The following is a 15,538-nucleotide window of genomic DNA, read 5'->3' as shown; positions in this document are numbered from 1 at the left end:
TGCAAGCACCACCACCCTCTGCTGGATGGAATCAGAGCCGCTCCCCGTGTGTCACAGGCCCTGCACTGCTGGCTCAGAGGGCGGCTCACCGGCCATGCAGGGGTGGGGATGACAGGGCACGGGATGGGTTTTCATCTCACAGTGCTTCCTGGGCCACCTGCCCTGATCCAGGCCGGGAGCTGGGGCCATTGCCCAAGGCAGAGGCCTAGGGATCAGGGCGCCAGCTCCTCCTGCTGCAGGGGCAGCTTGGCACTAGTGGCCCCTTGCCCAGGCTCAGGCTGGAGGCAGCAGCCAGGACTGGTGGCTGAGCCGAGGAGCCTGGTCTCTGAGCCGAGAGGCCGAGTGTAAATTAACAGCACCTGCGCTAGATGATTTGTGCTGTGATTAAGCTGCCTCCCTTGCGGTGCTGCCAGCTCAGCCAGGCTTCTGGTGACCTATGGAAGGGATGGGGGGACAGCCGGGGGAGGGAGATTAATGTTTCATCAAGGGCAAAGCCCCCCATCCCCCAACTCGCTAGGCTGCAGGGTGGGGCTTGCACACAGATGCGGTGTCCGGCTCCAGCTCCACGGTAGGAGTCTGGGGTGCTCTGCGGCTAAGCGCTGGGGGGCCGTGTCCTGCTGTGCCATCTGGGCCTGGAGGGGGCGCTAGTTGCTAATTCAGTTTGGGATTCTGGCCCCCTCCTTTAATAATCCACCCTCCGGCCTGGAGCAATGTCTCCCCTACATTGAGCCTTACCAGTGATCCCCTCCCCAGAAGAAGTCAAATCCTCAGTGTGCTCTGTGAGGGCAGAGAGGGTCACCGTGTGGGTCACAGCTGGTCTGATACCAAGGTGATGAGTGCTGTGTAAGAATCAGAAGCAAAAGACAGCCTTGCCTAGTAGCAGTGAGCTGGAACTCTGCTACTGACCTGCTGGATGACCTTGGGCAAGTCCTTTCACCCCTCTGTGCCTCAGTTTCCTCTCCCACCCTCTGTCTATTCAGACTGAGAGGTCTTTGGGGCATGAACTGTGGGGTTGTGCAGCCATGGGGCTCTGATCTCAGGTGGGGGCTACAAGAGTGAAGTTGGTTTATGGAGGCGGGAGACCAGGCCACGATTTGCTGGTTGAATCAGCAAAGGAACAAAACTGTTCCCCTGAATAACATCCAGCAGCAGGGAGTTCCACAGGTGAGCCTCTGAGGGCTGCTCCTGCTGCCACGAGGTCACATCTAGCGAGTGGGTGGCTGCAGCACAGGGCAGGACCCATCCAGCTGGGTCTTGTTGCTCCCTGGGGTACCCCTGTCCCCTACTTCTTCCCTCCAGGGTCCTTCTGCCTCCTCCCCAGAGCAGGTGAGATTTGTGTTCTTCACACAATGCACAGTCAAGCTGTGGAACTCCTCGCCAGAGGATGTTGTGAAGGCCAAGACAATAACAAGGTTCAAAAAAGAACTAGATAAATTCACGGAGGATAGGTCCATCAGTGGCTGTTAGCCAGGATGGACAGGGATGGTGTCCTTAGCCTCTGTTTGCCAGGAGCTGGGAATGGGTGCCAGGGGATGGATCACTTGATGGTTACCTGTTCTAGTCATTCCCTCTGGGGCACCTGGCACTGGCCACTGTCAGAAGACAGGATACTGGGCTAGATGGACCTTTGGTCTGACCCAGTAGGGCCGTTCTTATCCCCATTGCTGAGGGTGAATTCCAAATTGTTGTCTCCTGGAAGTAGCGCAAAGGCAGGGCTGAGTCGCCTGCACAAAAACTGGTGGGGGGCAGAATCGTCTAGTGGTTAGAGTGGAGTTGAGGGAAGTTGGTGATCCAGGACTCCTGGCTTCTATCTCCAGCTCTGCCCCCTGCCAGGCTGGCTGTTACCTGGTGCTGATGCCAGTCTCACTCTTTGCTATCCGTGCATGGCAGAGCTTGCAGGCCCCGGGGGAGTGAGTGCAGGGAAAAGGAGGGGACAGGGCGGTGGGGTCCAGAGCTGGCCCAGCTCACCCACCTCTGGCAGGAGGTATTAGGCTTCCAAGCTAGGTGTCATGGCGGGGGGAGTATCCTGGAGCTGGGGAGCTGGCTGGATCCCCCATGGCCCCTTCCAGTCCCCTTTGTCCCCATCCCGTGTCCCCCTAGACAGTTGTGTGAGGCCATGGCACCTGCCAGCACAGTGGGCGGAGGGGAGATGGGGTAGTCACAGTGCCCCCTGGTGGCAGAAGGGGATCACTGCAAGGACCCCTCTCCCCTCAAGTCTTTCCAGCTGAGCCTTGGGCTCCCTTTCTCCCTGAGCAGGGGGAGGGGGGCTGGCTGGGCAGCAGCGGTGGACAATGACAGAGGGGAGGGGATGGATTTATTGCTCCTGACCAGGAAGGAGCCATCAATGGCACCGGCAAGAGAGCGAAAGGATGGTGTGAGCTCCCTGCTCTGCCACTGCTCCTCAGTCCCACCGCACGGCCCCCAGCTAGTCCACCCCTGCCTCCCCCTCCACAGAGTTCTGCGAATGTCCAAAGTGCCCCAGCTAAACCTGGCCATTCCCTACACCCTCCCTGTAGAAATGGCTGCTGCATGCAGCGGGGACAGGGAAGGTCACAGGTCTTGAGGTTGTGGGACATGGGATTTCCAGCTCTTCCTGGTCCCAGAGGGTCATAAGAATGGCCATACTGGGTCAGACCAAAGGTCCATCTAGTCCAGTATCCTGTCTTCCAACAGTGGCCAATGCCAGGTGCCCCAGAGGGAATGAACAGAACAGGGAATCATCCATCCCCAGCTTCTGGCAGACAGAGGCTAGGGACACCGTTCCTGCCCATCCTGTTTAATAGCCATGGATGGACCTATCCTCCATTAACTTATCTAGTTCTTTTTTAACCCTGTTATAATCTTGGACTTCACAACATCCTCTGGCAAGGAGTTCCACAGTTTGACCTGCTTTGGAGGGGCCTAGAGGACTGGGCTATGCTGAGTCAGAACAATCCAGGGACCAGGGTTGTCAAATTTGATTGGACGTATTCCTGGAGGTTTCATCGCATGAAATAATCTTTAATTAACGATTCATCTTTAATTCCTGCATGTCAGGGTCTCTTTCCCACTTTGAACTTTAGCGTCCAGAAAGTGGGGACCTGCATACCTCTCTAAACTTAATTCCTAGCTTAGATCTTATAGCGCTGCCACCAGCTAGAGATTTCAGTGTCTAGTGCACTTCTTGTCCCCCCCAAAACCTTTCCTGGGGAGACCAAGACCCAAACCCCCTGGGTCTTAAAACAAGGGGAAATAAACCATCCTCCCTACCTTTCCCCTCCCAGGGTTACCCTGAGAGATACTGTGATTCAGACCCCTTGAATCTTAAAACAGAGAGGAAATTCACCTTCCCCCCCTTCTCTCCCCCTCTCAGACTCTCCCTGAGAGAGAGACACTGATCCCAACTCTTTGGATCCTAACACAGAGAGGAATTAAGCTTTTCCTCCCCCTTCTCTCCGTTTCCCCACCAATCCCTGGTGAGTTCAGACCCACTCCCCTTGGGTCTTACACAAGAATAAAAAAATTAATCAGATTCTTAAAAAGAAAAGTTTTTAATTAAAGAAAGAGAAAGTAAAAATTATCTCTGTAAAATCAGGATGGAAAAATGTTTACAGGGTCTCAGCTTCACCTAGACCAGAGGGACTCCCCCTCCCAGCCTAAGTATAAGTTACACAAACAAAAGTGAAATATCCTTCCAGCAAAATACACATTTGCAAATAAAGAAAACAACATAAATCTAATCTGCTTTTTATCTATTACTGTCTTGAACCTGAGAGACTGTTTCAGTAAGATTGGAGAAATCGAGTTACATGTCTGGCTTCTCTTAATCCCAAGAGAGAACAAAGAACAGAACAAAAGAGCACAAAACAAAGACTTCCCTCCAACAAGATTTGAAAGTATATTGTCTCCCGATTGGTCCTCTGGTCAGGTGTCAGCCAGGTTCACTGAGCTTGTTAACCCTTAACTATCTGTTTATGACACCTGGCGACTCCAGGACAATTCTGGAGGGCTGGCAACCATAGGAGGGACTGATGTTAATTTCTCAGGCGATGTGGCATTATCCCAGCAGCGAGGAGAAGAAGCAAAACCCATACTGTGGCACCACTGTGCTGGAATCTGCAGACAGTGAGAGACAGTCCCTACCCCAGAGCGCTACAGTGTGAACAGACAATACAGAGTGGGATGGAGAAACTGAGGCACGGGGCAAGGCATGGACAAGGGCAGCAGCAGAGCCAGGAATTGAACCCAGGTGTCCTAGCCTAGCACCCTCCCCAGTGAGCCGCAGTCATGAATAGCAACTGCTACATAGCTTTGGATATTCTGTGATTCCTTTGTGGATCCCAGCCCCCACTGCTCCCATGGAGTTCAGTCTCAGCCTCTTGTAGGGGAGGGGAAGGTGGGGGGCTGTGTTACTACTCAGCAGAGCCCTGGGCCTTGGAGCTGCACCTGGCAAGTGAGAGACACTTAATCCTGAACCCCTGCTAGCCCAGCCATGGGTTCCCCCCAGCTCTGATGGTGCCCTTCAATCCTGGTCCACAACTCCTGCTAGCCCAGCCCTGGGATCCCCTAAGCTCTGCCAGTGCCCCTCAATCCTGACCCACAGGTCCTGCTAGCCCAGCACTGGTCTCCCCTAGCTCTGACAGTGCCCCTCAATCCCGACCCACAGCCCCCAGCTAGTTCAGAATAATCCGTAACCCCTTTTATTCTCTGCCTCATGCAGATCATTTATTCCCTGCTGCATTTTGCTCCGCCCCTGCCTCCCCCCAACCGACATACTAATATTCAACCTGCTGGCAGCGCCCCATGGCGGGAAGCTGAGGAGGCACAGACCCACTGCACAGGGACAAGGATGCAGCATTTCCCACCTGCCCAGGCATCAGAAGGGGGGCAGGGAACCCAACGGGGGGATGGGCACCCCACCCCCAAAAAACATTCTCACAAGGCAGGAAAGAGGCTCCCCTCCCCCCTGCCCTCAATTAATGATGTACAAGCTGGTCTTGTAATTACGAGCAGCACTAATCTTGCTAATTAATATGAAGCAGGTGCAGTGATCCAGGTATGGGTGATTTAGATCAGGGGCATGTGTAGGAGCAACATTACAGTAGGAGGTGGTTAACTCTTTGGCTTCGCTTCGCTGGAGTCACTTCCCTGCTTAATTAGATCTGAAGCTCTTTGGGGCAGGGTCCATCTGTTTGTTCTGCGGATGTACAGCACCTGGCACATGGGTTCAAGGGCCATGACGCTCAGACACTACCACAATCCGTCTCATAAATAAGTATTTAAACCTGTGCTTTGCTTTAAGGGGACACAGCTGGATGGAGAGGGGTTCATTGAAATGACGATGGACAGAGGCCTTCCTGCCACTTCCCAAAAGGATCTGTGGAAGTGTCTCTGCCTCTCTGCAGACTCTGCCTGACCCTCCATAAAAGAGAGATCAATAAGTAGGTGTATTATGATAGCACCTAGCAGCCCCAGTGATAGCGCAGGACTCCATTGTGCTGGCTGCTGTACATGATTAGGTGTATTATGGTAGCGCCTAAGAGTCCAGCCATAGCCCAAGACCCCATAGGGCTAAGCACGATACATTATTTATTAGGTGTATTACGGTAGCCCCTAGTAGCCCCAGCCATGGACTGAGATGCAGTTATGGTAGGTGCTGTAGATTATTTGTTAGGTGTATTACAGTAGAACCTAGGAGCCCCAGTCGTGTGGCCCCTAACTCCTTTGCGCTGGGCGCTGTACATTATTAGGTGTATTACGGTAGCAGCTAGGAGCCCCAGCCATGGCCCAGAACCCCATTGTGCTGGGCGCTGTACATTATTAGGTGTATTATGGTAGCACCTAGGAGCACCAGTCCTGTGACCCACTGCGCTGGGTGCTGCACGAATACAGAACAAACAGACGGTCCCTGCCCCAGGGCGCCGATCCTCTAAATTTGACTAATTTAACTGAGATTAGTTTAAGGCCTAGCGCTGATCCCATCACCTAGCAATGAGTTCCACATGCTAAAACCTGTGATGTCCTGCCATCAGCTGTAAGGCTGGCTCTCCATTCCAGACACCCGCCGGCAGAGCTCTGCTAGTCAGTGCCCTGTAGCTGGGTCAGCTAGACCTCACTCATCAGAAACCCTACCAGAGACGCGGTTATACCAGCCGAACGTTGCTTTTGCTGGGCGCGTTGATTTTGGTCGGGTGGGATGGAATGAGCCATTCTGGTGGGAGCGCGCAGCTTTACTGGGGTAAGCCGGGTTCCCGCGAGGAGCCCTTTGTGTATGGCTGGAGCTACCGGCAAAGCACTCTTCAGTGAGATCGGGCCTCAATCCCTCCCTTTCATACCCATCCAGCATCCCTTCAGTCCTGCTTTTGCAGCGGCTGACTAAGATCCCACCCGGTCTCTTCCCTATCGCGCACCCCTCCACGAGTCCCCTGCCTGACCACCCCGTCCAGGCAAGCCCCCCACGCTTCGCTCTCTCTCCATACGGCAGAAAGGGGAATGTCCGGCTCACCAGTGTTTTATTTTAACAGCAGCCCGCTCAAATTTCCATTCCGCTCCCTTATTAATAGATTTATTTTTTTAATCACACACAAAGAGTGCGTTTTACGTGCATCTGAGCTGTCATGGAAACTAGCCCCAGTTCCTGGTACCAGCCTGACACATCCAGGCCTTTTAATGAAAAGATCCTTCTGTCACGGCCCTCTGTGTGCTCTCTGGTCTTCACAGTAACAGGCCCATCTCTGGTCTCCGCTGCTCCTGAGAGTAGAGAAGCGCCATGCAAGGCCAAGCAGATAGCGAGCAGCTGATATTCTACCCACCCCATAATGCACCTCTTCACGGCTCCTAACTGAAACAGCCCTGCAGACACCTGGGGAGAGATGGGCCCTGCCCCAGGGAGCTTGCAGTCCAAAGAAAGGTTATCCCTTGTTTTACAGATGGGAAAACTGAGGCACGGGGGGGGCAGGAGTCTCTGGCAGGAAGTGAGGGGGAGCATTAACCCCCAAGCCTCCCGCAGTGCTACCTCCAGGTTGAAATCGTCCCCTGTGCAGCTGAGGATCTTGCAAAGAAGCAGCTCTTATTTGTGTGTTATGGAGACGGGATTGTTTTAAAGGACACCACAGAGCAGGAGAGATACCGGACGATCACGACGGCATATTACCGAGGAGCTATGGGCTTTCTGTTGATGTACGACATTGCCAACCAGGATTCCTTCAACGCCATGCAGGACTGGTAAGAGACCCCGTGTTCCCTTGCGTTGTACCATGAGAGCCAGCCGTGTCCAGGGCTGAGTGAAGATGCAGGCCCGGGGGGCCCCTGTTTAGGGCCCCTGGCTCCCTGAGGGTCACAGGGATTGAGGTCAAGATCTCTGGGGGGGGGGGAAATTAGCTCTCTGACTGGTGCTGGTGGTGAAGAAAAGCTTGAGCTGAGCAAAACGGATGTCTGCCTGAGTCTGCCGAGAGCCTGAGCCCGTCTGCCTAAGAGGGGGCAGCGCGTGTAATGATGCAGCCAAGCTGCCTGCATCTGCAGAAAGCAAACTGTGTGTGTGTGAGTGGGGGAGGGATATGACCCCTCAATCCCTCCTGCCCTGGGGAGGGCCCTGCCTCCATTGGAAACTCCTGATAAAGTTGCAGCGCTCATATTCCTTAAAGACATGGCGTCGTGGGGAGGGGCCCATCTGTAAAGACTCATTGGATTTTTAAGATCTTTTATGGAGGGCGAGCAGTATTGGGGATGGAAGAGGCAGGTCACCGCACTGTACTATGGAGAAAAACCGAGGCGGGGTCAACCTCGGAGATGGGGCTCTTCCCCCTCCCCGACCTTTTCACTGCTCCTTATTCCTGGCTTCACCCCTCTCTGGGGTCTGTTTGTCATCACCCCATGCCCAGCTGCAGCCTGCTGCAGGGAGAGGTGCAAATCTGCTGGGGCCACCCATGAGTCAGATTGACAGCGAGTCACCGGGTTTTAGGGAAGAGGAGTCTGGCTGTCCGAGGCTGATGCTTCAACTCGGAGCCCCTGAGCAGCCTTGGGGTCAGGCTGAACAGGGAAGGGGTTTAGTCCAGGGATATAGTGGAAGCCAGGACTCCTGGGTCCTCTCCCTGGCTCTGGAAGGAGGGTGGGGTCTAGTGGTTAGAGCAGGAGGCTTGGGAGACAGGACTCCGAGGTTCTGTTCTGAGAGACGAGCCCTCGGATGACTGCTTTCACTCACGCAAAGCCCACTGGGTGCCATTTCTTCCTGGACTGTGTTTAACGCCGCTGAACACTGACGGATGCACTTTCCTTCCAAGATCTCCGAGTGCTTTACAAACAGGGTTTGGTATTTATTGGTGTCATTATTTTGATCCCCTCTTTCACAGAAGGGGAAACTGAGGCACAAGGTAGCAGAGACACCCAAAGTAGTCATTTTCCACCCCCTCCTCTCTACCCACGTAGGTCCTCTCCCTTCATAGACTCCAGGACTGGAGAGGACCCTCAAGAGGTCATCGAGTCCAGTCCCCTGCCCTCATGGCAGGACCAAATACTGTCTAGACCCATACCTGATAGACATTTAAACTAACGCTACTCTTAAGCTATCTCCAGAGTGGAGATGCCACAAACCTCCCTAGGCAATTTATTCCAGTGTTTAACCACCCCTGACAGTTAGGAACTTTTTTCCTAATGTCCAACCTAAATCTCCCTTGCTGCAGTTTGAGCCCATTGCTTCTTGTTCTATCATTGGAGGCTAAGGTGAACAAGTTTTCTCCCTCCTCCTGATGACCCCTTTTAGATACCTGAAAAACTGCTATCATGTCCCCTCTCAGCCTTCTCTTGTCCAAACTAAATAAACCAATTCTTTCAGCCTTCCTTCATAGGTCATGTTCTCAAGACTTTAATCATTCTTGTTGCTCTTCTCTGGACCCTCTCCGATTTCTCCACATCTTTCTTGAAATGCGTTGCCAGAACTGGACACAATACTCAGTTGAAGCCTAACCAGCGCAGAGTAGAGCGGAAGAATGATTCTCGTGTCTTGTTTTTACAACACCCTGTTAATGCTCCCAGAATCATGTTTGCTTTTTTTTTTGCAACAGTATCACACTGTTGACTCATATTTAGCTTGTGGTCCACTATGACCCCTAGATCTCTTTCTGCCATACTCCTTCCTAGACAGTCTCTTCCCAGTCTGTATGTGTGAAACTGATTGTTCCTTCCTAAGTGGAGCACTTTGCATTTGTTTTTATTGAACTTCATCCGGTTTATCTCAGACCATCTCTCCAATTTGTCCAGATCATTTTGAATTTTGACCCTGTCCTCCAAAGCAGTTGCAATCCCTCCCAGTTTGGTATCGTCTGCCGACTTAATAAGCGTACTTTCTACGCCAACATCTAAGTCGTTGATGAAGATATTGAACAGAGCCGGTCCCTAAGCCTGGGCATAGATAGAACCTCGGAGTCCTCACTCCCAGCCTCACAGCTCGAACCACTAGACCCTAAAGCCCTCCCAGAGCTGGGGATAGAACCCAGGAGTCCTGACCTCAAAAGGATAGTAAACATTGTGAGTTGGGAGGGTCTGGGCGGGGGGAAGGACTTGTTCAGTCCCTCCCATGGAAGAGCCTATATGTTGTGCAAATTTCTGGCTGGTTTGGGGCTCATGTTGCTTTAAGACAGGGTATGCGGGGTCCCCAGCGATAAAAGACACATTGGATTTGTAACCATGCTCTTTTATAAGGGAGGGAGGAGTCAGAGTGGGGTGGGGTGAAGGTGATTGACAGCTGGGTGGGCAAGGCTTGTAAGCAAGTCCCGAGTTCAATTCCCACCCCTGCTCCATAGGGCGACCCAGATCAAGACCTACTCGTGGGATAACGCCCAGGTGATCCTGGTGGGGAACAAGTGTGACCTGGAGGAAGACCGCGTGGTGGCCACGGAGGATGGCAAGCAGCTGGCAGATGAGCTAGGTAGGTGCCCTCCACTCCAGCCCCGCAGCAGCTGGAGAACCTAGAATGGATTTTTCCGTTTGTCGACAATTCCAAAACCCCCAGCAATGAACTTTCCTGGTGGGGAGGGGGAGTGTCAACATTTTTCAAAACGTTCAGCAAGTTGAAAACTATTTCATTTCGACTTGAGGCAGAAGTTTTGAACTGGAGAATTTTTAACTTCTTTTGTTTCATTTTAAAGAACACAATTGAAGGAAATTTTGAGAGGAAAAAAACTTAAATGTGTTATTTTTTAAATATTCTTTTGGTTTTTTGGGGGGGGGGGTTGTTTTTTGGTTTGGGTTTTCTTCCCCTCTAACTGCAACAATTTGGGACAACCAAATTCCCATGAAAATCAGCAGTCAGTAGGCACCTAAATGAGGCTTGAGGCCTCAGGCACTTGGCTAAGGTTTTATTTGCAATCACAAACTTCTCCACGAACAGAAGGGGCCTCTCCCAATCATCTCACCACACTTAAAACTCTTGTTTTTTGTGTCACCTCGCCCCCTAGTGGCCAGCGTCAACAGATAAAAGTCCTACTGCTGCTGGCCTCTATAGTCCTAGATTCCAAGGCCAGAAGGGACCCTTGTGATCAGCTAGTCTGACATCTTGCATCACACAGGCCAGAGACCTGTAGGTAGTTATAGAGGGGGATCAGGTTATTGCTCCATTAGCTCAGGTGTTAAGGGACTGGGGGTTTTCATGCCAAAGGCTAAGGGTTCCAATCCTCCTCCTGGATCCACTGTAAGAATGGCCATATTGGGTCAGACCAAGGGTCCATCTAGCCCACCTGGTCTTCTGATGCCAGGTGCCCCAGAAGGAATGAACAGAATAGGTGACCATCAAGTGGTTCATCCCCTATTGCCCATTCCCAGCTTCTGGCAAACAGAGGCTAGAGACACCATCCCTGCCCATCCTGGCTAATAGCCATTGATGGACCTATCCTCCATGAGCTTCTCTAGTTCTTTTTTGAACCATGTTATAGCCTTGGCCTTCACAATATCCTCTGGCAAGGAGTTCCAAAGATTGACTGTGCGTTGTGTGTACTTTCAGTCACCAGCACGATTTTTCTCCTCCTTCTGTTCTTTCTCTTTCCCTCTGTAAGGAGGCGCTCTGGCTCCCTGGCTCCCCGTCGCACCTGAGGGGAGCGAGCCAGAGCAGGCACCCCTGTGGGCGGAGCCACTACCACCTGTTCCCGCCCTCCGGAAGTCAAGGGGCGGGACAGGAAGTATAAGAGCCAGGCCTCAGAGCTCAGTTCAGCGCCGGCCACCGAGGAGGACAGACGTGGAGGCCCGAGCTCCCGCTCGGCCCAGCGTACCTCAGGCCCACTATCCAGAGGAGCGCTGGCTGGAGCTGCCCGGGCCCACTATCCAGAGGAATGCTGGCCGGAGCTGCCCCGGGCCCACTATCCCGAGGAGCGTTGGACCGACCTGCCCCGCGCCGGGTACCCCGAAGACCTCCAGCCGCAACGACCCTGTGCCGGCTATCCGGAGGAGCCACCGGACCCTACTGCCTCCCAGGTCTCCGAGGAACCCATGGTCTGGGGACCCGCTGACGTACGCCGAGGAAGGACAGGTAGCGGGAGAAGGGGGGATTGGAAGTAGCCCGGGGGCGGCTGACTACAGTCAGGCCGCAGAGGCCCCGAGCCTGTGGTCGTGTGTATCGGCCACGATCCCTACCGATCACCCAGTCAGTGTGTTTTGGTGCGGATCCCCTCTGACCGCCTTAGCGGCGACAGCCGCTACTAGGGCCCCAGGCTGGAACGCAGAGGAGTGGGTGGGCCTGCGTTCCCCCTGCCACCCGTAACCGGGTGGCAGTATCCCCCTTCACCCAGAGCTACAGTTTGTTTGCTGCTCTGCCCTGCTCCAAAGGGTCAGAGCCCCCTGAACTGTTTGTTGCTCTGCCCTGCTCCAAAGGGTCAGAGCCCCCTGAACTGTTTGCTGCTCTGCCCTGCTCCAAAGGGTCAGAGCCCCCCTGAACTGTTTGCTGCTCTGCCCTGCTCCAAAGGGTCAGAGCCCCCCTGAACTGTTTGCTGCTCTGCCCTGCTCCAAAGGGTCAGAGCCCCCCTGAACTGTTTGCTGCTCTGCCCTGCTCCAAAGGGTCAGAGCCCCCCTGAACTGTTTGCTGCTCTGCCCTGCTCCAAAGGGTCAGAGCCCCCCTGAACTGTTTGCTGCTCTGCCCTGCTCCAAAGGGTCAGAGCCCCCCTGAACTGTTTGCTGCTCTGCCCTGCTCCAAAGGGTCAGAGCCCCCCTGAACTGTTTGCTGCTCTGCCCTGCTCCAAAGGGTCAGAGCCCCCCTGAACTGTTTGCTGCTCTGCCCTGCTCCAAAGGGTCAGAGCCCCCCTGAACTGTTTGCTGCTCTGCCCTGCTCCAAAGGGTCAGAGCCCCCCTGAACTGTTTGCTGCTCTGCCCTGCTCCAAAGGGTCAGAGCCCCCCTGAACTGTTTGCTGCTCTGCCCTGCTCCAAAGGGTCAGAGCCCCCCTGAACTGTTTGCTGCTCTGCCCTGCTCCAAAGGGTCAGAGCCCCCTGAACTGTTTGTTGCTCTGCCCTGCTCCAAAGTGTCAGAGCCCCCCTGAACTGTTTGCTGCTCTGCCCTGCTACAAAGGGTCAGAGCCCCTGAACTGTTTCTGCCCCGCCCTGCCTGAGGGCTTGGGGCTATAGATTTGCTTTGCTCAGCCCCTAAGCTGAGCCTGACTGTTTGCTGCCCCGCCCTGCCTGAGGGCTTGGGCCATAGACTTTGTTGCTCAGCCCCAAGCTGAGCCTGACTGTTTGCTGCCCCGCCCTGCCCGAGGGCTTGGGGCTATAGACTTGGTTTGCTCAGCCCCTAAGCTGAGCCTGGACTGTTTGCTGCCCGCCCTGTCTAAGGGCCAGGGCCTATAGACTTTTGTTTGTTTAGTCCTCAAGTACAGGAGCGGAGCGTGAGCTGTCCGGCGGCCTGGAAGGAGGCGCCCTGGCTCCCCGTCGCACCTGAGGGGACTGGACCTGAACGCACCGGCTTACACCCTCCTTTCTCCTCCTTCCTTCCCTCCCCTCCCCGCAGGGTTTATTCTTTGAAGCCAGTGCCAAGGACAACATCAACGTCAAGCAGGTCTTTGAGCATCTGGTGGACATTATCTGTGAGAAGATGAATGAGCGCCTGGACACCAACACCACCCTCGTTGGCAACAGCAAGAACGGGGCCCTGACTGAGACTCCGCCCCCGCACTCCAGCAGCTGCTCCTGCTAGATAACAGACTCCACCCACCTCCGCTCCTCTCTTTCCGCTCCCCCCCCCGCCATAGCGGTCACATTGATGTCATAGATAAATAGGATGGGAGGTTATGGGGAGAGGCGGATCTCTTGGGGAGGTTTCCCACTGTTTCTCTATTTGCTGATGACATCAATGCAACGGATCTGCTTTCCCTTTCCATATCCCCAATCCAGGGTTCTTCCATCCCGGCAACCACAGCCAGCTGAGGGATGAGGAACGTGGGCCCATCCACTGGACCTCAGAGGTGGTGGGACAGGCCCAGGCCCCCCACCGCTGACGCAAATTGGCCTGACTTCCATTGACTTTGTTGGCGCTGACGTGGGTGCTATGGATTCAACGGGGGTCTGATGCCTCAGCAGCTGCGCAGTCTCTTGGGCGTGCGTCTATTAACCAAGCCCTAGGTGCAGCTTTGCAAAAGGCTGGGGCATGGAACCCCCGCATAGATCTGTGACAACAGCTCTGTGTTTGTAAGAGGATGGGGACGGGTGTCGAGGGAGATGTAGGGAGGTTTCCTGCGCAGGGCTTGCTGCAGGATCCTCATGCTGGAAAACAGGTGTTAGGGGAGGGGGAAGATCCATTTTCATCTCAATTTTCCACTGAACATTTCAGGCTTTTCCCAGTGAAAATTCGTGTCCTGAACATCTTTGACCAAAAATCGGTGTGTCTTATTCTGAAATGCCTCCTGGATGTTGTAGTCCAGGTGCCTTGTGCTCCTGTTCTCTTCTGTAGGGTGGAAGTCTTGGTCAGACTACACCTCCCATGATGCAACCCACACTGTCTCTGCTAGGAGAGGGGGGGTTGCATCATGGGAGTCCCTTGCCATGGTGCAGCATAGGAGATGTAGTCCAACTAAGGAACCCGGCTCCTAGGGGAGAATGGAAGCTTGAGGCCAGTGAACTACAACTCCCATGAGGCACCATAGCAGCATTTCCAAAGCAACTCAACCCCAACTGCCTGTTTCATATGGAGTCACACACCCTGTAAATGGTCAGGGGCACCTAGTGCGCGCCCCCACCCTGGTGCATTTGTTTGCACTAGTGTCAAATGCTCCCATGAAAATAACAACACAAGGCACCCGAGAGTTGGGTCCCTTTAAGCAGCCTCCAGTTGAGCACCCCAACCCTGGAGGCACCAAAAATTGCTAGTTGTTTGTGTGGGGGGAGAGGAGTAAATCCAGAGAGACTCTGCTTACACGCTGACCCTCAGCTGGTGTAAATGGGGGTCTGGTCCCTCTGCTGCCAAGGGCGTGACACTGGTTTACATCAGCTGGGGATCTGGGCCTTAATGTAGAAAAGGGCCAGGGGAGAGACAAGACCATGGACTGGGGAAAATGCAGAATACCTTCAATATATCGGATCAGTTTGAATCAACCCCTGCAGGGCTGGGAGTCTTGTAAAACCAAAGATCCCTGGCCTGATTTCCCATTGCACTGAGCCTTGTACAGTGATTTATTTACACGAGGATGTGAGGGGTTAAAATCAATTCTAATCTGATTTGGACGAGTGGTGCATGGGGGGAGGGGTAGTGGTGCAGGGCACTGGGGAGTTGGACCAGTGAGGCAGGAAGGGCCAATGGGTAGAGAGATTTTCCCCCGTCTTGGGGTGTTGGTTCCAGGTTTGGCGGGGACTGAAACCCTAATCTAATGCAGGCAACGCGAGAGCTCGCCCCAGGCTTGAGGCTTTGGGATCCAGCACTATTTGGTTCGGTGTCCTACACTGTGAGGGGCTGGTGCACTGTGGGGAAGTTGAGGCAGAGCTTTGCAGGGCCTGGGGCCCAGATCCCCTTACCGTTCCCTGGGATTTGAGGACATCTGACTCCCTTTGTGATGCTCTCTGCCCCCAGCCTGCATTAACTATCCCCGTCAGGCCCAAAGACTCCAGTGCTGTTGTTTTTGGGAGGGACCGTGCAGGCACCCAATGGGGCACCTTCCAGAAAGATGTAGCTGGCAGATGGGTCTCAGATAATCCCTGAGGGAGGAAAATCACTGGATTCTCCTTCAGGGATGGCTATGCTTGGACTTGGACCAGGGCATGAGACTCAGTTGCTCCCCTACTTCTGGGGTCGTGCCTAGTCCCTGGTGTCAGCTAGAGCAGCCACTGGACTGCTCTAATTCATGCTCTGTTTCCCAAGAGCCCCTGCTGAAGCATGGAGTACCCATAATGCAATGTGTTCCTCTCACACACCCCCACACACTAAGTTCAGTGCCCTTCTACCAGCTTCCCATTGGCTGGGGTAGGCCCTGCCCCTGCACACTGTGTGTGTGTGTGTGTGAGGGGGGTGGAGGCAGGATTCTCAGCTGGGACTGTCTCTGCCAACTTTATTCAGCCTTAAAGAGACCTTAACTGAAAATCAGCCTCTGGAATGTGGACT

At 54.0% G+C, this 15,538-nt stretch overlaps 1 pseudogene; it reads left to right on the top strand.

Moving 5' to 3' along the window:
• Nucleotides 1-13,942, top strand: part of LOC142046852 (ras-related protein Rab-3D-like) — a 33,004-nt pseudogene extending 19,062 nt beyond the window's left edge.
• Nucleotides 13,943-15,538: the final 1,596 nt, after the last annotated feature.

Source organism: Chelonoidis abingdonii, chromosome 5 (genome assembly GCF_003597395.2).
Source record: "Chelonoidis abingdonii isolate Lonesome George chromosome 5, CheloAbing_2.0, whole genome shotgun sequence".
Classification (NCBI taxonomy): domain Eukaryota; kingdom Metazoa; phylum Chordata; order Testudines; family Testudinidae; genus Chelonoidis; species Chelonoidis abingdonii.
This window is presented reverse-complemented; position numbering and strand designations above follow the sequence as displayed.